The sequence below is a fragment of the Lissotriton vulgaris genome, unplaced genomic scaffold (assembly GCF_964263255.1).
Source record: "Lissotriton vulgaris unplaced genomic scaffold, aLisVul1.2 SCAFFOLD_346, whole genome shotgun sequence".
Taxonomy (NCBI): domain Eukaryota; kingdom Metazoa; phylum Chordata; class Amphibia; order Caudata; family Salamandridae; genus Lissotriton; species Lissotriton vulgaris.
The window spans coordinates 37,311-55,965 of record NW_028246697.1 but is presented as its reverse complement, the minus strand read 5'-3'; positions in this window follow the sequence as shown (position 1 = coordinate 55,965).

Sequence of the window (18,655 nt, the reverse complement as noted above, 5' to 3'; positions counted from 1 at the left end):
GGGAGTGAAGAATAGAGGTACGGAAGGGATAGGTGGGAAGGTAACACTCTGTTCCAGCCCTGGTGGGGAGGGAGGGAGGGATGGAAGGGAGGGAGTGAAGGATAGAGGAACGGAAGGGATAGGTGGGAAGGTAACACTCTGTTCCAGCCCTGGTGGGAGGGAGGGAGTGAAGGATAGAGGGATGGAAGGGATAGGTGGGAAGGTAACACACTGTTCCAGCCCTGGTGGGAGGGAGGGAGGGATGGAAGGGAGGGAGTGAAGGATAGAGGGACAGAAGGGATAGGTGGGAAGGTAACACACTGTTCCGGCCCTGGTGGGAGGGAGGGAGGGAGGGAGTGAAGGATAGAGGGACGGAAGGGATAGGTAGGAAGGTAACACTCTGTTCCGGCCCTGGTGGGAGGGAGGGAGGGAGTGAAGGATAGAGGGACGGAAGGGATAGGTGGGAAGGTAACACTCTGTTACGGCCCTGGTGGGAGGGAGGGAGGGAGGGAGTGAAGGATAGAGGGACGGAAGGGATAGGTGGGAAGGTAACACTCTGTTCCAGCCCTGGTGGGAGGGAGGGAGGGATGGAAGGGAGGGAGTGAAGGATAGAGGGACGGAAGGGATAGGTGGGAAGGTAACACTCTGTTCTGGCCCTGTTGTGAGGGAGGGAGGGATGGGAGGGAGTGAAGGATAGAGGGACAGAAGGGATAGGTGGGAACGTAACACTCTGTTTCGGCCCTGGTGAGAGGGAGGGAGGGAGGGAGGGAAGGAAGGGAGGGATTGAAGGATAGAGGGACGGAAGGGATAGGTGGGAAGGTAACACTCTGTTCCGGCCCTGGTGGGAGGGAGGGAGTGAAGGATAGAGGAACGGAAGGGATAGGTGGGAAGGTAACACTCTGTTCCGGCCCTGGTGGGAGGGAGGGAGTGAAGGATAGAGGAACGGAAGGAATAGGTAGGAAGGTAACACTCTGTTCCGGCCCTGGTGGGAGGGAGGGAGGGAGTGAAGGATAGAGGGACGGAAGGGATAGGTGGTAGGTAACACTCTGTTCCGGCCCTGGGAGGAGGGAGGGAGGTATGGAAGGGAGGGAGTGAAGGATAGAGGGACGGAAGGGATAGGTGGGAAGGTAACACACTGTTCCGGCCCTGGTGGGAGGGAGGGAGGGAGGGATGGAAGGGAGGGAGTGAAGGATAGAGGGACAGAAGGGATAGGTGGGAAGGTAACACACTGTTCCGGCCCTGGTGGGAGGGAGGGAGGGAGGGAGTGAAGGATAGAGGGACGGAAGGGATAGGTGGGAAGGTAACACTCTGTTCCGGCCCTGGTGGGAGGGAGGGAGGGAGGGATGGAAGGGAGGGAGTGAAGGATAGAGGGACGGAAGGGATAGGTGGGAAGGTAGCACTCTGTTCCAGCCCTGGTGGGAGGGAGGGAGGGATGGAAGGGAGGGAGTGAAGGATAGAGGGACAGAAGGGATAGGTGGGAAGGTAACACTCTGTTCTGGCCCTGTTGTGAGGGAGGGAGGGATGGGAGGGAGTGAAGGATAGAGGGACAGAAGGGATAGGTGGGAACGTAACACTCTGTTTCGGCCCTGGTGAGAGGGAGGGAGGGAGGGAGGGAAGGAAGGGAGGGAGTGAAGGATAGAGGGACGGAAGGGATAGGTGGGAAGGTAACACTCTGTTCCAGCCCTGGTGGGAGGGAAGGAGGGATGGAAGGGAGGGAGTGAAGGATAGAGGAACGGAAGGGATAGGTGGGAAGGTAACACTCTGTTCCAGCCCCGGTGGGAGGGAGGGAGGGAGGGATGGAAGGGAGGGAGTGAAGGATAGAGGGATGGAAGGGATAGGTGGGAAGGTAACACTCTGTTACGGCCCTGGTGGGAGGGAGGGAGGGAGGGAGGGAGGGAGGGAATGAAGGATAGAGGGACGGAAGGGATAGGTGGGAAGGTAACACTCTGTTCCAGCCCTGGTGGGAGGGAGGGAGGGGGTAAAGGATAGAGGGACAGAAGGGATAGGTGGGAAGGTAACACTCTGTTCCGGCCCTGGTGGGAGGGAGGGAGTGAAGGATAGAGGGACGGAAGGGATAGGTGGGAAAGTAACACTCTGTTCCGGCCCTGGTGGGAGGGAGGGAGGGAGTGAAGGATAGAGGGACGGAAGGGATAGGTGGGAAGGTAACACTCTGTTCCGGCCCTGGTGGGAGGGAGGGAGTGAAGGATAGAGGGACGGAAGGGATAGGTGGGAAGGTAGCACTCTGTTCCAGCCCTGTTGGGAGGGAGGGAGGGATGGAAGGGAGGGAGTGAAGGATAGAGGGACGGAAGGGATAGGTGGGAAGGTAACACTCCGTTCTGGCCCTGTTGTGAGGGAGGGAGGGATGGGAGGGAGTGAAGGATAGAGGGACAGAAGGGATAGGTGGGAACGTAACACTCTGTTTCGGCCCTGGTGAGAGGGAGGGAGGGAGGGAGGGAAGGAAGGGAGGGAGTGAAGGATAGAGGGACGGAAGGGATAGGTGGGAAGGTAACACTCTGTTCCGGCCCTGGTGAGAGGGAGGGAGGGAGGGAGGGAGGGAGGGAGTGAAGAATAGAGGTACGGAAGGGATAGGTGGGAAGGTAACACTCTGTTCCAGCCCTGGTGGGGAGGGAGGGAGGGATGGAAGGGAGGGAGTGAAGGATAGAGGAACGGAAGGGATAGGTGGGAAGGTAACACTCTGTTCCAGCCCTGGTGGGAGGGAGGGAGTGAAGGATAGAGGGATGGAAGGGATAGGTGGGAAGGTAACACACTGTTCCAGCCCTGGTGGGAGGGAGGGAGGGATGGAAGGGAGGGAGTGAAGGATAGAGGGACAGAAGGGATAGGTGGGAAGGTAACACACTGTTCCGGCCCTGGTGGGAGGGAGGGAGGGAGGGAGTGAAGGATAGAGGGACGGAAGGGATAGGTGGGAAGGTAACACTCTGTTCCGGCCCTGGTGGGAGGGAGGGAGTGAAGGATAGAGGAACGGATGGAATAGGTAGGAAGGTAACACTTTGTTCCGGCCCTGGTGGGAGGGAGGGAGGGAGTGAAGGATAGAGGGACGGAAGGGATAGGTGGGAAGGTAACACTCTGTTCCGGCCCTGGTGGGAGGGAGGGAGGGAGGGATGGAAGGGAGGGAGTGAAGGATAGAGGGACGGAAGAGATAGGTGGGAAGGTAACACTGTGTTCTGGCCCTGGTGGGAGGGAGGGAGGGAGGGAGGGAGTGAAGGATAGAGGGAAGTAAGGGATAGGTGGGAAGGTAACACTCTGTTCCGGCCCTGGTGGGAGGGAGGGATGGAGTGAAGGATAGAGGGATGGAAGGGATAGGTGGGAAGGTAACACTCTGTTCCGGCCCTGGTGGGAGGGAGGGAGTGAAGGATAGAGGGACGGAAGGGATAGGTGGGAAGGTAACACTCTGTTCCGGCCCTGGTGGGAGGAAGGGAGTGAAGGATAAAGGGACGGAAGGAATAGGTAGGAAGGTAACACTTTGTTCCGGCCCTGGTGGGAGGGAGGGAGGGAGGGAGTGAAGGATAGAGGGACGGAAGGGATAGGTGGGAAGGTAACACTCTGTTCTGGCCCTGTTGTGAGGGAGGGAGGGATGGGAGGGAGTGAAGGATAGAGGGACAGAAGGGATAGGTGGGAACGTAACACTGTGTTCCAGCCCTGGTGGGTGGGAGGGAGGGAGGGGGTGAAGGATAGAGGGACGGAAGGAATAGGTGGGAAGGTAACGCTCTGTTCCGGCCCTGGTGGGAGGGAGGGATGGAGTGAAGGATAGAGGGACGGAAGGGATAGGTGGGAAGGTAACACTCTGTTCCGGCCCTGGGAGGAGGGAGGGAGGGATGGCAGGGAGGGAGTGAAGGATAGAGGGACGGAAGGGATAGGTGGGAAGGTAACACTCCGTTCCGGCCCTGGTGGGAGGGATGGAAGGGAGGGAGTGAAGGATAGAGGGACGGAAGGGATAGGTGGGAAGGTAACACTCTGTTCCGGACCTGGTGGGAGGGATGGAAGGGAGGGAGTGAAGGATAGAGGGACGGAAGGGATAGGTGGGAAGGTAACACTCTGTTCCTGCCCTGGTGGGAGGGAGGGAAGGAGGGAGTGAAGGATAGAGGGACGGAAGGGATAGGTGGGAAGGTAACACTCTGTTCCGGACCTGGTGGGAGGGATGGAAGGGAGGGAGTGAAGGATAGAGGGACGGAAGGGATAGGTGGGAAGGTAACACTCTGTTCCAGCCCAGGTGGGAGGGAGGGAGGGATGGAAGGGAGGGAATGAAGGATAGAGGGACGGAAGGGATAGGTGGGAAGGTAACACTCTGTTCCGGCCCTGGTGGGAGGGAGGGAGTGAAGGATAGAGGAACGGAAGGGATAGGTGGGAAGGTAACACTGTTCCGGCCCTGGTGGAAGGGAGGGAGGGATAGGAGGGATGGAAGGGAGGGAGTGAAGGATAGAGGGACGGAAGGGATAGGTGGGAAGGTAACACTCTGTTCCGGCCCTGGTGGGAGGGATGGAAGGGAGGGAGTGAAGGATAGAGGGATGGAAGGGATAGGTGGGAAGGTAACACTCTGTTCCGGCCCTGGTGGGAGGGAGGGAGGGATGGAAGGGAGGGAGTGAAGGATAGGGGGTCGGAAGGGATAGGTGGGAAGGTAACACTCCGTTCCGGCCCTGGTGGGAGGGATGGAAGGGAGGGAGTGAAGGATAGAGGGATGGAAGGGATAGGTGGGAAGGTAACACTCTGTTCCGGCCCTGGTGGGAGGGATGGAAGGGAGGGAGTGAAGGATAGAGGGACGGAAGGGATAGGTAGGAAGGTAACACTCTGTTCCGGACCTGGTGGGAGGGATGGGAGGAAGGGAGTGAAGGTTAGAGGGACGGAAGGGATAGGTGGGAAGGTAACACTCTGTTCTGGCCCTGGTGGGAGGGAGGGAGGGATGGATGGGAGGGAGTGAAGGATAGGGGGTCGGAAGGGATAGGTGGCAAGGTAACACTCTGTTCCGGCCCTGGTGGGAGGGAGGGAGGGATGGAAGGGAGGGAGTGAAGGATAGAGGGACGGAAGGGACGGAAGGGATAGGTGGGAAGGTAACACTCTGTTCCGGCCCTGGTGGGAGGGAGGGAGGGAGGGAGGGATGGAAGGGAGGGAGTGAAGGATAGAGGAACGGAAGGGATAGGTGGGAAGGTAACACTCTGTTCCGGCCCTGGTGGGAGGAAGAGAGGGATGGAATGGAGGGAGTGAAGGATAGAGGGACGGAAGGGATAGGTGGGAACGTAACACTCTGTTTCGGCCCTGGTGAGAGGGAGGGAGGGAGGGAAGGAAGGGAGGGAGTGAAGGATAGAGGGACGGAAGGGATAGGTGGGAAGGTAACACTCTGTTCCGGCCCTGGTGAGAGGGAGGGAGGGAGGGAGGGAAGGAGTGAAGAATAGAGGTACGGAAGGGATAGGTGGGAAGGTAACACTCTGTTCCAGCCCTGGTGGGAGGGAGGGAGGGATGGAAGGGAGGGAGTGAAGGATAGAGGAACGGAAGGGATAGGTGGGAAGGTAACACTCTGTTCCAGCCCTGGTGGGAGGGAGGGAGGGAGGGATGGAAGGGAGGGAGTGAAGGATAGAGGGATGGAAGGGATAGGTGGGAAGGTAACACACTGTTCCGGCCCTGGTGGGAGGGAGAAAGGGAGGGATGGAAGGGAGGGAGTGAAGGATAGAGGGACAGAAGGGATAGGTGGGAAGGTAACACACTGTTCCGGCCCTGGTGGGAGGGAGGGAGGGAGGGAGTGAAGGATAGAGGGACGGAAGGGATAGGTGGGAAGGTAACACTCTGTTCCGGCCCTGGTGGGAGGGAGGGAGTGAAGGATAGAGGAACGGAAGGAATAGGTAGGAAGGTAACACTTTGTTCCGGCCCTGGTGGGAGGGAGGGAGGGAGGGAGTGAAGGATAGAGGGACGGAAGGGATAGGTGGGAAGGTAACACTCTGTTCCGGCCCTGGTGGGAGGGAGGGAGGGAGTGAAGGATAGAGGGACGGAAGGGATAGGTGGGAAGGTAACACTCTGTTCCAGCCCAGGTGGGAGGGAGGGAGGGATGGAAGGGAGGGAGTGAAGGATAGAGGGACGGAAGGGATAGGTGGGAAGGTAACACTCTGTTCCGGCCCTGGTGGGAGGGAGGGAGTGAAGGATAGAGGAACGGAAGGGATAGGTGGGAAGGTAACACTGTTCCGGCCCTGGTGGAAGGGAGGGAGGGATAGGAGGGATGGAAGGGAGGGAGTGAAGGATAGAGGGACGGAAGGGATAGGTGGGAAGGTAACACTCTGTTCCGGCCCTGGTGGGAGGGATGGAAGGGAGGGAGTGAAGGATAGAGGGATGGAAGGGATAGGTGGGAAGGTAACACTCTGTTCCGGCCCTGGTGGGAGGGAGGGAGGGATGTAAGGGAGGGAGTGAAGGATAGGGGGTCGGAAGGGATAGGTGGGAAGGTAACACTCTGTTCCAGCCCAGGTGGGAGGGAGGGAGGGATGGAAGGGAGGGAGTGAAGGATAGAGGGACGGAAGGGATAGGTGGGAAGGTAACACTCTGTTCCGGCCCTGGTGGGAGGGAGGGAGTGAAGGATAGAGGAACGGAAGGGATAGGTGGGAAGGTAACACTCTGTTCCGGCCCTGGTGGGAGGGAGGGATGGAGTGAAGGATAGAGGGATGGAAGGGATAGGTGGGAAGGTAACACTCTGTTCCGGCCCTGGTGGGAGGGAGGGAGTGAAGGATAGAGGGACGGAAGGGATAGGTGGGAAGGTAACACTCTGTTCCAGCCCTGGTGGGAGGGAGTGAAGGATAAAGGGACGGAAGGAATAGGTAGGAAGGTAACACTTTGTTCCGGCCCTGGTGGGAGGGAGGGAGGGAGTGAAGGATAGAGGGACGGAAGGGATAGGTGGGAAGGTAACACTCTGTTCTGGCCCTGTTGTGAGGGAGGGAGGGATGGGAGGGAGTGAAGGATAGAGGGACAGAAGGGATAGGTGGGAACGTAACACTGTGTTCCAGCCCTGGTGGGAGGGAGGGAGTGAAGGATAGGGGGTCGGAAGGGATAGGTGGGAAGGTAACACTCTGTTCCAGCCCAGGTGGGAGGGAGGGAGGGATGGAAGGGAGGGAGTGAAGGATAGAGGGACGGAAGGGATAGGTGGGAAGGTAACACTCTGTTCCGGCCCTGGTGGGAGGGAGGGAGTGAAGGATAGAGGAACGGAAGGGATAGGTGGGAAGGTAACACTCTGTTCCGGCCCTGGTGGGAGGGAGGGATGGAGTGAAGGATAGAGGGATGGAAGGGATAGGTGGGAAGGTAACACTCTGTTCCGGCCCTGGTGGGAGGGAGGGAGTGAAGGATAGAGGGACGGAAGGGATAGGTGGGAAGGTAACACTCTGTTCCAGCCCTGGTGGGAGGGAGTGAAGGATAAAGGGACGGAAGGAATAGGTAGGAAGGTAACACTTTGTTCCGGCCCTGGTGGGAGGGAGGGAGGGAGTGAAGGATAGAGGGACGGAAGGGATAGGTGGGAAGGTAACACTCTGTTCTGGCCCTGTTGTGAGGGAGGGAGGGATGGGAGGGAGTGAAGGATAGAGGGACAGAAGGGATAGGTGGGAACGTAACACTGTGTTCCAGCCCTGGTGGGAGGGAGGGGGTGAAGGATAGAGGGACGGAAGGGATAGGTGGGAAGGTAACGCTCTGTTCCGGCCCTGGTGGGAGGGAGGGATGGAGTGAAGGATAGAGGGACGGAAGGGATAGGTGGGAAGGTAACACTCTGTTCCGGCCCTGGGAGGAGGGAGGGAGGGATGGCAGGGAGGGAGTGAAGGATAGAGGGACGGAAGGGATAGGTGGGAAGGTAACACTCCGTTCCGGCCCTGGTGGGAGGGATGGAAGGGAGGGAGTGAAGGATAGAGGGACGGAAGGGATAGGTGGGAAGGTAACACACTGTTCCAGACCTGGTGGGAGGGATGGAAGGGAGGGAGTGAAGGATAGAGGGACGGAAGGGATAGGTGGGAAGGTAACACTCTGTTCCTGCCCTGGTGGGAGGGAGGGAGGGAGGGATGTAAGGGAGGGAGTGAAGGATAGAGGGACGGAAGGGATAGGTGGGAAGGTAACACTCTGTTCCAGCCCAGGTGGGAGGGAGGGAGGGATGGAAGGGAGGGAGTGAAGGATAGAGGGACGGAAGGGATAGGTGGGAAGGTAACACTCTGTTCCGGCCCTGGTGGGAGGGAGGGAGTGAAGGATAGAGGAACGGAAGGGATAGGTGGGAAGGTAACACTGTTCCGGCCCTGGTGGAAGGGAGGGAGGGATAGGAGGGATGGAAGGGAGGGAGTGAAGGATAGAGGGACGGAAGGGATAGGTGGGAAGGTAACACTCTGTTCCGGCCCTGGTGGGAGGGATGGAAGGGAGGGAGTGAAGGATAGAGGGATGGAAGGGATAGGTGGGAAGGTAACACTCTGTTCCGGCCCTGGTGGGAGGGAGGGAGGGATGTAAGGGAGGGAGTGAAGGATAGGGGGTCGGAAGGGATAGGTGGGAAGGTAACACTCTGTTCCAGCCCAGGTGGGAGGGAGGGAGGGATGGAAGGGAGGGAGTGAAGGATAGAGGGACGGAAGGGATAGGTGGGAAGGTAACACTCTGTTCCGGCCCTGGTGGGAGGGAGGGAGTGAAGGATAGAGGAACGGAAGGGATAGGTGGGAAGGTAACACTGTTCCGGCCCTGGTGGAAGGGAGGGAGGGATAGGAGGGATGGAAGGGAGGGAGTGAAGGATAGAGGGATGGAAGGGATAGGTGGGAAGGTAACACTCTGTTCCGGCCCTGGTGGGAGGGAGGGAGGGATGGAAGGGAGGGAGTGAAGGATAGGGGGTCGGAAGGGATAGGTGGGAAGGTAACACTCCGTTCCGGCCCTGGTGGGAGGGATGGAAGGGAGGGAGTGAAGGATAGAGGGATGGAAGGGATAGGTGGGAAGGTAACACTCTGTTCCGGCCCTGGTGGGAGGGATGGAAGGGAGGGAGTGAAGGATAGAGGGACGGAAGGGATAGGTAGGAAAGTAACACTCTGTTCCGGACCTGGTGGGAGGGATGGGAGGGAGGGAGTGAAGGTTAGAGGGACGGAAGGGATAGGTGGGAAGGTAACACTCTGTTCTGGCCCTGGTGGGAGGGAGGGAGGGATGGATGGGAGGGAGTGAAGGATAGGGGGTCGGAAGGGATAGGTGGCAAGGTAACACTCTGTTCCGGCCCTGGTGGGAGGGAGGGAGGGATGGAAGGGAGGGAGTGAAGGATAGAGGGACGGAAGGGACGGAAGGGATAGGTGGGAAGGTAACACTCTGTTCCGGCCCTGGTGGGAGGGAGGGAGGGATGGCAGGGAGGGAGTGAAGGATAGAGGGACGGAAGGGATAGGTGGGAAGGTAACACACTGTTCCGGCCCTGGGAGGAGGGAGGGAGGGAGGGATGGAAAGGAGGGAGTCAAGGATAGAGGGACAGAAGGGATAGGTGGGAAGGTAGCACTCTGTTCCGGCCCTGGTGGGAGGGAGGGAGGGAGGGAGTGAAGGATAGAGGGACGGAAGGGAAAGGTGGGAAGGTAACACTCTGTTCCAGCCCGGTTGGGAGGGAGGGAAGGGAGGGAGTGAAGGATAGAGGGACGGAAGGGATAGGTGGGAAGGTAACACTCCGTTCCGGCCCTGGTGGGCTGGAGGGAGGGAGGGATGGAAGGAAGGGAGTGAAGGATAGAGGGACAGAAGGGATAGGTGGGAAGGTAACACTCTGTTCCGGCCCTGGTGGGAGGGATGGAAGGGAGGGAGTGAAGGATAGAGGGACCAAAGGGATAGGTGAGAAGGTAACACTCTGTTCCGGCCCTGGTGGGAGGGAGGGAGGGAGTGAAGGATAGAGGGACGGAAGGGATAGGTGGGAAGGTAACACTCTGTTCCGGCCCTGGTGGGAGGAAGGGAGTGAAGGATAGAGGGACGGAAGGAATAGGTAGGAAGGTAACACTTTGTTCCGGCCCTGGTGGGAGGGAGGGAGGGAGGGAGTGAAGGATAGAGGGACGGAAGGGATAGGTGGGAAGGTAACACTCTGTTCCGGCCCTGGTGGGAGGGAGGGAGGGATGGAAGGGAGGGAGTGAAGGATAGAGGGACGGAAGGGATAGGTGGGAAGGTAACACTCTGTTCCGGCCCTGGTGGGAGGGAGGGAGGGAGGGAGGGAGTGAAGGATAGAGGGACGGAAGGGATAGGTGGGAAGGTAACACTCTGTTCCGGCCCTGGTGGGAGGAAGGGAGTGAAGGATAGAGGGACGGAAGGAATAGGTAGGAAGGTAACACTTTGTTCCGGCCCTGGTGGGAGGTAGGGAGGGAGTGAAGGATAGAGGGACGGAAGGGATAGGTGGGAAGGTAACACTCTGTTCCGGCCCTGGTGGGAGGGAGGGAGGGAGGGATGGAAGGGAGGGAGTGAAGGATAGAGGGACGGAAGGGATAGGTGGGAAGGTAACACTCTGTTCCGGCCCTGGTGGGAGGGAGGGAGGGAGGAATGGAAGGGAGGGAGTGAAGGATAGAGGGACGGAAGGGATAGGTAGGAAGGTAACACTTTGTTCCGGCCTGGGAGTGAAGGATAGAGGGACGGAAGGGATAGGTGGGAAGGTAACACTCTGTTCCGGCCCTGGTGGGAGGGAGGGAGGGAGAGATGGAAGGGAGGGAGTGAAGCATAGAGGGACGGAAGGGATAGGTGGGAAGGTAACACTCTGTTCCGGCCCTGGCGGGATGGAGGGAGGGAGGGATGGAAGGGAGGAAGTGAAGGATAGAGGGATGGAAGGGATAGGTGGGAAGGTAACACTCTGTTCCGGCCCTGGTGGGAGGGAGGGAGTGAAGGATAGAGGGACAGAAGGGATAGGTGGGAAGGTAACACTCTGTTCCAGCCCTGGTGGGAGGGAGGGAGGGAGGGGGTGAAGGATAGAGGGACAGAAGGGATAGGTGGGAAGGTAACACTCTGTTTCGGCCCTGGTAGGAGGGAGGGAGGCATGGAAGGGAGGGAGTGAAGGATAGAGGGACAGAAGGGATAGGTGGGAAGGTAGCACTCTGTTCCGGCCCTGGTGGGAGGGAGGGAGGGAGGGAGGGAGTGAAGGATAGAGGGACAGAAGGGATAGGTGGGAAGGTAACACTCTGTTCCGGCCCTGGTGGGAGGGAGGGAGGGAGTGAAGGATAGAGGGACAGAAGGAATATGTAGGAAGGTAACACTCTGTTCCGGCCCTGGTGGGAGGGAGGGAGGGAGTGAAGGATAGAGGAACGGAAGGGATAGGTGGGAAGGTAACACTCTGTTCCGGCCCTGGTGGGAGGGAGGGAGGGAGTGAAGGATAGAGGAACAGAAGGGATAGGTGGGAAGGTAACACTCTGTTCCGGCCCTGGTGGGAGGGAGGGAGTGAAGGATAGAGGGACGGAAGGGATAGGTGGGAAGGTAACACTCTGTTCCGGCCCTGGTGGGAGGGAGGAAGGGAGGGAGTGAAGGATAGAGGAACGGAAGGGATAGGTGGGAAGGTAACACTCTGTTCCGGCCCTGGTGGGAGGGATGGAAGGGAGGGAGTGAAGGATAGAGGGATGGAAGGGATAGGTGGGAAGGTAACACTCTGTTCCAGCCATGGTGGGAGGGAGGGAGGGAGGGGGTGAAGGATAGAGGGACGGAAGGGATAGGTGGGAAGGTAACACTCTGTTCCGGCCCTGGTGGGAGGGAGGGAGGGAGGGATGGAAGGGAGGGAGTGAAGGATAGAGGGACGGAAGGGATAGGTGGGAAGGTAACACTCTGTTCTGGCCCGGGAGGGAGGGAGGGTAGGGGGATTGAAGGGAGGGAGTGAAGGATAGAGGGACGGAAGGGATAGGTGGGAAGGTAACACTCTGTTCCGGCCCTGGTGGGAGGAAGGGAGTGAAGGATAAAGGGACGGAAGGAATAGGGAGGAAGGTAACACTTTGTTCCGGCCCTGGTGGGAGGGAGGGAGGGAGGGAGTGAAGGATAGAGGGACGGAAGGGATAGGTGGGAAGGTAACACTCTGTTCCGGCCCTGGTGGGAGGGAGGGAGGGAGGGATGGAAGGGAGGGAGTGAAGGATAGAGGGACGGAAGGGATAGGTGGGAAGGTAGCACTCTGTTCCGGCCCTGGTGGGAGGGAGGGAGGGAGTGAAGGATAGAGGGACGGAAGGAATAGGTAGGAAGGTAACACTCTGTTCCGGCCCTGGTGGGAGGGAGGGAGGGAGTGAAGGATAGAGGGACGGAAGGGATAGGTGGGAAGGTAACACTCTGTTACGGCCCTGGTGGGAGGGAGGGAGGGAGGGAGTGAAGGATAGAGGGACGGAAGGGATAGGTGGGAAAGTAACACTCTGTTCCGGCCCTGGTGGGAGGGAGGGAGGGAGGGAGTGAAGGATAGAGGGACGGAAGGGATAGGTGGGAAGGTAACACTCTGTTCCAGCCCTGGTGGGAGGGAGGGAGGGATGGAAGGGAGGGAGTGAAGGATAGAGGGACGGAAGGGATAGGTGGGAAGGTAACACTCTGTTCTGGCCCTGTTGTGAGGGAGGGAGGGATGGGAGGGAGTGAAGGATAGAGGGACAGAAGGGATAGGTGGGAACGTAACACTCTGTTTCGGCCCTGGTGAGAGGGAGGGAGGGAGGGAGGGAAGGAAGGGAGGGAGTGAAGGATAGAGGGACGGAAGGGATAGGTGGGAAGGTAACACTCTGTTCCGGCCCTGGTGGGAGGGAGGGAGGGAGGGAGTGAAGGATAGAGGAACGGAAGGGATAGGTGGGAAGGTAACACTCTGTTCCGGCCCTGGTGGGAGGGAGGGAGTGAAGGATAGAGGAACGGAAGGAATAGGTAGGAAGGTAACACTCTAATCCGGCCCTGGTGGGAGGGAGGGAGTGAAGGATAGAGGGACGGAAGGGATAGGTGGTAGGTAACACTCTGTTCTGGCCCTGGGAGGAGGGAGGGAGGGATGGAAGGGAGGGAGTGAAGGATAGAGGGACGGAAGGGATAGGTGGGAAGGTAACACACTGTTCCGGCCCTGGTGGGAGGGAGGGAGGGAGGGATGGAAGGGAGGGAGTGAAGGATAGAGGGACAGAAGGGATAGGTGGGAAGGTAACACACTGTTCCGGCCCTGGTGGGAGGGAGGGAGGGAGGGAGTGAAGGATAGAGGGACGGAAGGGATAGGTGGGAAGGTAACACTCTGTTCCGGCCCTGGTGGGAGGGAGGGAGGGAGGGATGGAAGGGAGGGAGTGAAGGATAGAGGGACGGAAGGGATAGGTGGGAAGGTAGCACTCTGTTCCAGCCCTGGTGGGAGGGAGGGAGGGATGGAAGGGAGGGAGTGAAGGATAGAGGGACAGAAGGGATAGGTGGGAAGGTAACACTCTGTTCTGGCCCTGTTGTGAGGGAGGGAGGGATGGGAGGGAGTGAAGGATAGAGGGACAGAAGGGATAGGTGGGAACGTAACACTCTGTTTCGGCCCTGGTGAGAGGGAGGGAGGGAGGGAGGGAAGGAAGGGAGGGAGTGAAGGATAGAGGGACGGAAGGGATAGGTGGGAAGGTAGCACTCTGTTCCGGCCCTGGTGGGAGGGAGGGAGGGAGGGAGTGAAGGATAGAGGGACGGAAGGGATAGGTGGGAAGGTAACACTCTGTTCCAGCCCTGGTGGGAGGGAAGGAGGGATGGAAGGGAGGGAGTGAAGGATAGAGGAACGGAAGGGATAGGTGGGAAGGTAACACTCTGTTCCAGCCCTGGTGGGAGGGAGGGAGGGAGGGATGGAAGGGAGGGAGTGAAGGATAGAGGGATGGAAGGGATAGGTGGGAAGGTAACACTCTGTTACGGCCCTGGTGGGAGGGAGGGAAGGAGTGAAGGATAGAGGGACGGAAGGGATAGGTGGGAAGGTAGCACTCTGTTCAGGCCCTGGTGGGAGGGAGGGAGGGGGTGAAGGATAGAGGGACGGAAGGGATAGGTGGGAAGGTAACACTCTGTTCCGGCCCTGGTGGGATGGAGGGAGGGAGGGATGGAAGGGAGGAAGTGAAGGATAGAGGGACGGAAGGGATAGGTGGGAAGGTAACACTTTTTTCCGGCCCTGGTGGGAGGGAGGGAGGGATGGAAGGGAGGGAGTGAAGGATAGAGGGACAGAAGGGATAGGTGGGAAGGTAACACTCTGTTCCGGCCCTGGTGGGATGGAGGGAGGGAGGGATGGAAGGGAGGAAGTGAAGGATAGAGGGATGGAAGGGATAGGTGGGAAGGTAACACTCTGTTCCGGCCCTGGTGGGAGGGAGGGAGGGAGTGAAGGATAGAGGGACGGAAGGGATAGGTGGGAAGGTAACACTCTGTTCCGGCCCTGGTGGGAGGGGGGAGGGATAGGAGGGATGGAGGGACAGAAGGGATAGGTGGGAACGTAACACTCTGTTCCGGCCCTGGTGGGAGGGAGGGAGGGATGGAAGGGAGGGAGTGAAGGATAGGGGGATGGAAGGGATAGGTGGGAAGGTAACACTCTGTTCCGGCCCTGGTGGGAGGGAGGGAGGGATGGAAGGGAGGGAGTGAAGGATAGGGGGTCGGAAGGGATAGGTGGGAAGGTAACACTCCGTTCCGGCCCTGGTTGGAGGGATGAAAGGGAGGGAGTGAAGGATAGAGGGACGGAAGGGATAGGTGGGAAGGTAACACTCTGTTCCGGCCCTGGTGGGAGGGATGGAAGGGAGGGAGTGAAGGATAGAGGGACGGAAGTGATAGGTGGGAAGGTAACACTCTGTTCCGGCCCTGGTGGGAGGGATGGGAGGGAGGGAGTGAAGGATAGAGGGACAGAAGGGATAGGTGGGAAGGTAACACTCTGTTCTGGCCCTGGTGGGAGGGAGGGAGGGATGGATGGGAGGGAGTGAAGGATAGGGGGTCGGAAGGGATAGGTGGCAAGGTAACACTCTGTTCCGGCTCTGGTGGGAGGGAGGGATGGAAGGGAGGGAGTGAAGGATAGAGGGACGGAAGGGATAGGTGGGAAGGTAACACTCTGTTCCGGCCCTGGTGGGAGGGAGGGAGGGAGGGATGGAAGGGAGGGAGTGAAGGATAGAGGAACGGAAGGGATAGGTGGGAAGGTAACACTCTGTTCCGTCCCTGGTGGGAGGGAGGGAGGGAGGGATGGGAGGGAGTGAAGGTTAGAGGGACGGAAGGGATAAGTGGGAACGTAACACTCTGTTTCGGCCCTGGTGAGAGGGAGGGAGGGAGGGAAGGAAGGGAGGGAGGGAAGGATAGAGGGATGGAAGGGATAGGTGGGAAGGTAACATTCTGTTCCGGCCCTGGTGGGAGGGAGGGAGGGAGTGAAGGATAGAGGGACGGAAGGAATAGGTAGGAAGGTAACACTCTGTTCCGGCCCTGGTGGGAAGGAGGGAGGGAGGGAGTGAAGGATAGAGGGACGGAAGGGATAGGTGGGAAGGTAACACTCTGTTCCGGCCCTGGTGGGCTGGAGGGAGGGAGGGATGGAAGGAAGGGAGTGAAGGATAGAGGGACAGAAGGGATAGGTGGGAAGGTAACACTCTGTTCCGGCTCTGGTGGGAGGGAGGGAGGGAGGGAGTGAAGGATAGAGGGACGGAAGGGATAGGTGGGAAGGTAACACTCTGTTCCGGCCCTGGTGGGAGGGAGGGAGGGATGGATGGGAGGGAGTGAAGGATAGGGGGTCGGAAGGGATAGGTGGCAAGGTAACACTCTGTTCCGGCCCTGGTGGGAGGGAGGGAGGGATGGAAGGGAGGGAGTGAAGGATAGAGGGACGGAAGGGATAGGTGGGAAGGTAACACTCTGTTCCGGCCCTGGTGGGAGGGAGGGAGGGAGTGAAGGATAGAGGGACGGAAGGGATAGGTGGGAAGGTAACACTCTGTTCCGGCCCTGGTGGGAGGGAGGGGGGAGGGAGGGAGGGAGGGGGTGAAGGATAGAGGGACGGAAGGGATAGGTGGAAAGGTAACACTCTGTTCAGGCCCTGGTGGGAGGGAGGGAGGGGTTGAAGGATAGAGGGACGGAAGGGATAGGTGGGAAGGTAACACTCTGTTCCGGCCCTGGTGGGATGGAGGGAGGGAGGGATGGAAGGGAGGGAGTGAAGGATAGAGGGATGGAAGGGATAGGTGGGAAGGTAACACTCTGTTCCGGCCCTGGTGGGAGGGAGGGAGGGAGTGAAGGATAGAGGGACAGAAGGAATAGGTAGGAAGGTAACACTCTCTTCCGGCCCTGGTGGGAGGGAGGGAGGGAGGGAGTGAAGGATAGAGGGACGGAAGGGATAGGTGGGAAGGTAACACTCTGTTCCGGCCCTGGTGGGATGGAGGGAGGGAGGGATGGAAGGAAGGGAGTGAAGGATAGAGGGACGGAAGGGATAGGTGGGAAGGTAACACTCTGTTCCGGCCCTGGTGGGAGGGAGGGAGGGAGGGACAAGGATAGAGGGACGGAAGGGATAGGTGGGAAGGTAACACTCTGTTCCGGCCCTGGTGGGAGGGAGGGAGGGATGGAAGGGAGGGAGTGAAGAATAGAGGGACGGAAGGGAATGGTGGGAAGGTTACACTCTGTTCCGGCCCTGGTGGGAGGGAGGGAGGGAGGGGGTGAAGGATAGAGGGATGGAAGGGATAGGTGGGAAGGTAACACTCTGTTCCGGCCCTGGTGGGATGGAGGGAGGGAGGGATGGAAGGAAGGGAGTGAAGGATAGAGGGACGGAAGGGATAGGTGGGAAGGTAACACTCCGTTCCGGCCTTGGTGGGAGGGAGGGACGGAGGGAGTGAATGATAGAGGGACGGAAGGGATAGGTTGGAAGGTAACACTCTGTTCCAGCCCTGGTGGGAGGGAGGGAGGGGGTGAAGGATAGAGGGACGGAAGGGATAGGTGGGAAGGTAACACTCTGTTCAGGCCCTGGTGGGAGGGAGGGAGGGAGTGAAGGATAGAGGGACGGAAGGGATAGGTGGGAAGGTAACACTCTGTTCCGGCCCTGGTGGGAGGGAGGGAGGGAGGGAGTGAAGGATAGAGGGACGGAAGGGATAGGTGGGAAGGTAACACTCTGTTCCTGCCCTGGTGGGAGGGAGGGATAGAAGGGAGGGAGTGAAGGATAGAGGGACGGAAGGGATAGGTGGGAAGGTAGCACTCTGTTCCGGCCCTGGTGGGAGGGAGGGAGGGAGGGAGTGAAGGATAGAGGGACGGAAGGGATAGGTGGGAAGGTAACACTCTGTTCCTGCCCTGGTGGGAGGGAGGGAGGGAGTGAAGGATAGAGGGACGGAAGGGATAGGTGGGAAGGTAACACTCTGTTCCGGCCCTGGTGGGAGGGAGGGAGGGAGGGATGGAAGGGAGGGAGTGAAGGATAGAGGGACGGAAGGGATAGGTGGGAAGGTAACACTCTGTTCCGGCCCAGGTGGGATGGAGGGAGGGAGGGATGGATGGGAGGAAGTGAAGGATAGAGGGATGGAAGGGATAGGTGGGAAGGTAACACTCTGTTCCGGCCCTGGTGGGAGGGTGGGAGGGAGGGAGTGAAGGATAGAGGGACGGAAGGGATAGGTGGGAAGGTAACACTCTGTTCCGGCCCTGGTGGGAGGGGGGAGGGATAGGAGGGATGGAAGGGAGGGAGTGAAGGATAGAGGGACGGAAGGGATAGGTAGGAAGGTACAACTCTGTTCCGGCCCTGGTGGGAGGGAGGGAGGGAGGGATGGAAGGGAGGGAGAGAAGGATAGAGGGACGGAAGGGGTAGGTGAGAAGGTAACACTCTGTTCCGGCCCTGGTGGGAGGGAGGGAGGGAGGGATGGAAGGGAGGGAGTGAAGGATAGAGGGACGGAAGGGATAGGTGGGAAGGTAACACTCGGTTCCGGCCCTGGTGGGAGGGAGGGAGGGATGGAAGGGAGGGAGTGAAGGATAGAGGGACAGAAGGGATAGGTGGGAAGGTAACACTCTGTTCTGGCCCTGTTGTGAGGAAGGGAGGGAGTGAAGGATAGAGGGATGGAAGGGAGGGAGTGAAGGATAGAGGGACGTAAGGGATAGGTGGGAAGGTAACACTCTGTTCCGGCCCTGGTGGGAGGGAGGGAGGGAGGGATGGAAGGGAGGGAGTGAAGGATAGAGGGACGGAAGGGATAGGTGGGAAGGTAACACTCTGTTCAAGCCCTGGTGGGAGGGAGGGAGGGATGGAAGGGAGAGAGTGAAGGATAGAGGGACGGAAGGGATAGGTGGGAAGGTAACACTCTGTTCCGGCCCTGGTGGGAGGGATGGAAGGGAGGGAGTGAAGGATAGAGGGATGGAAGGGATAGGTGGGAAGGTAACACTCTGTTCCGGCCCTGGTGGGAGGGAGGGAGGGATGGAAGGGAGGGAGTGAAGGATAGGGGGTCGGAAGGGATAGGTGGGAAGGTAACACTCCGTTCCGGCCCTGGTGGGAGGGATGGAAGGGAGGGAGTGAAGGATAGAGGGACGGAAGGGATAGGTGGGAAGGTAACACTCTGTTCCGGCCCTGGTGGGAGGGATGGAAGGGAGGGAGTGAAGGATAGAGGGACGGAAGGGATAGGTGGGAAGGTAACACTCTGTTCCGGCCCTGGTGGGAGGGATGGGAGGGAGGGAGTGAAGGATAGAGGGACGGAAGGGATAGGTGGGAAGGTAACAGTCTGTTCTGGCCCTGGTGGGAGGGAGGGAGGGATGGATGGGAGGGAGTGAAGGATAGGGGGTCGGAAGGGATAGGTGGCAAGGTAACACTCTGTTCCGGCCCTGGTGGGAGGGAGGGATGGAAGGG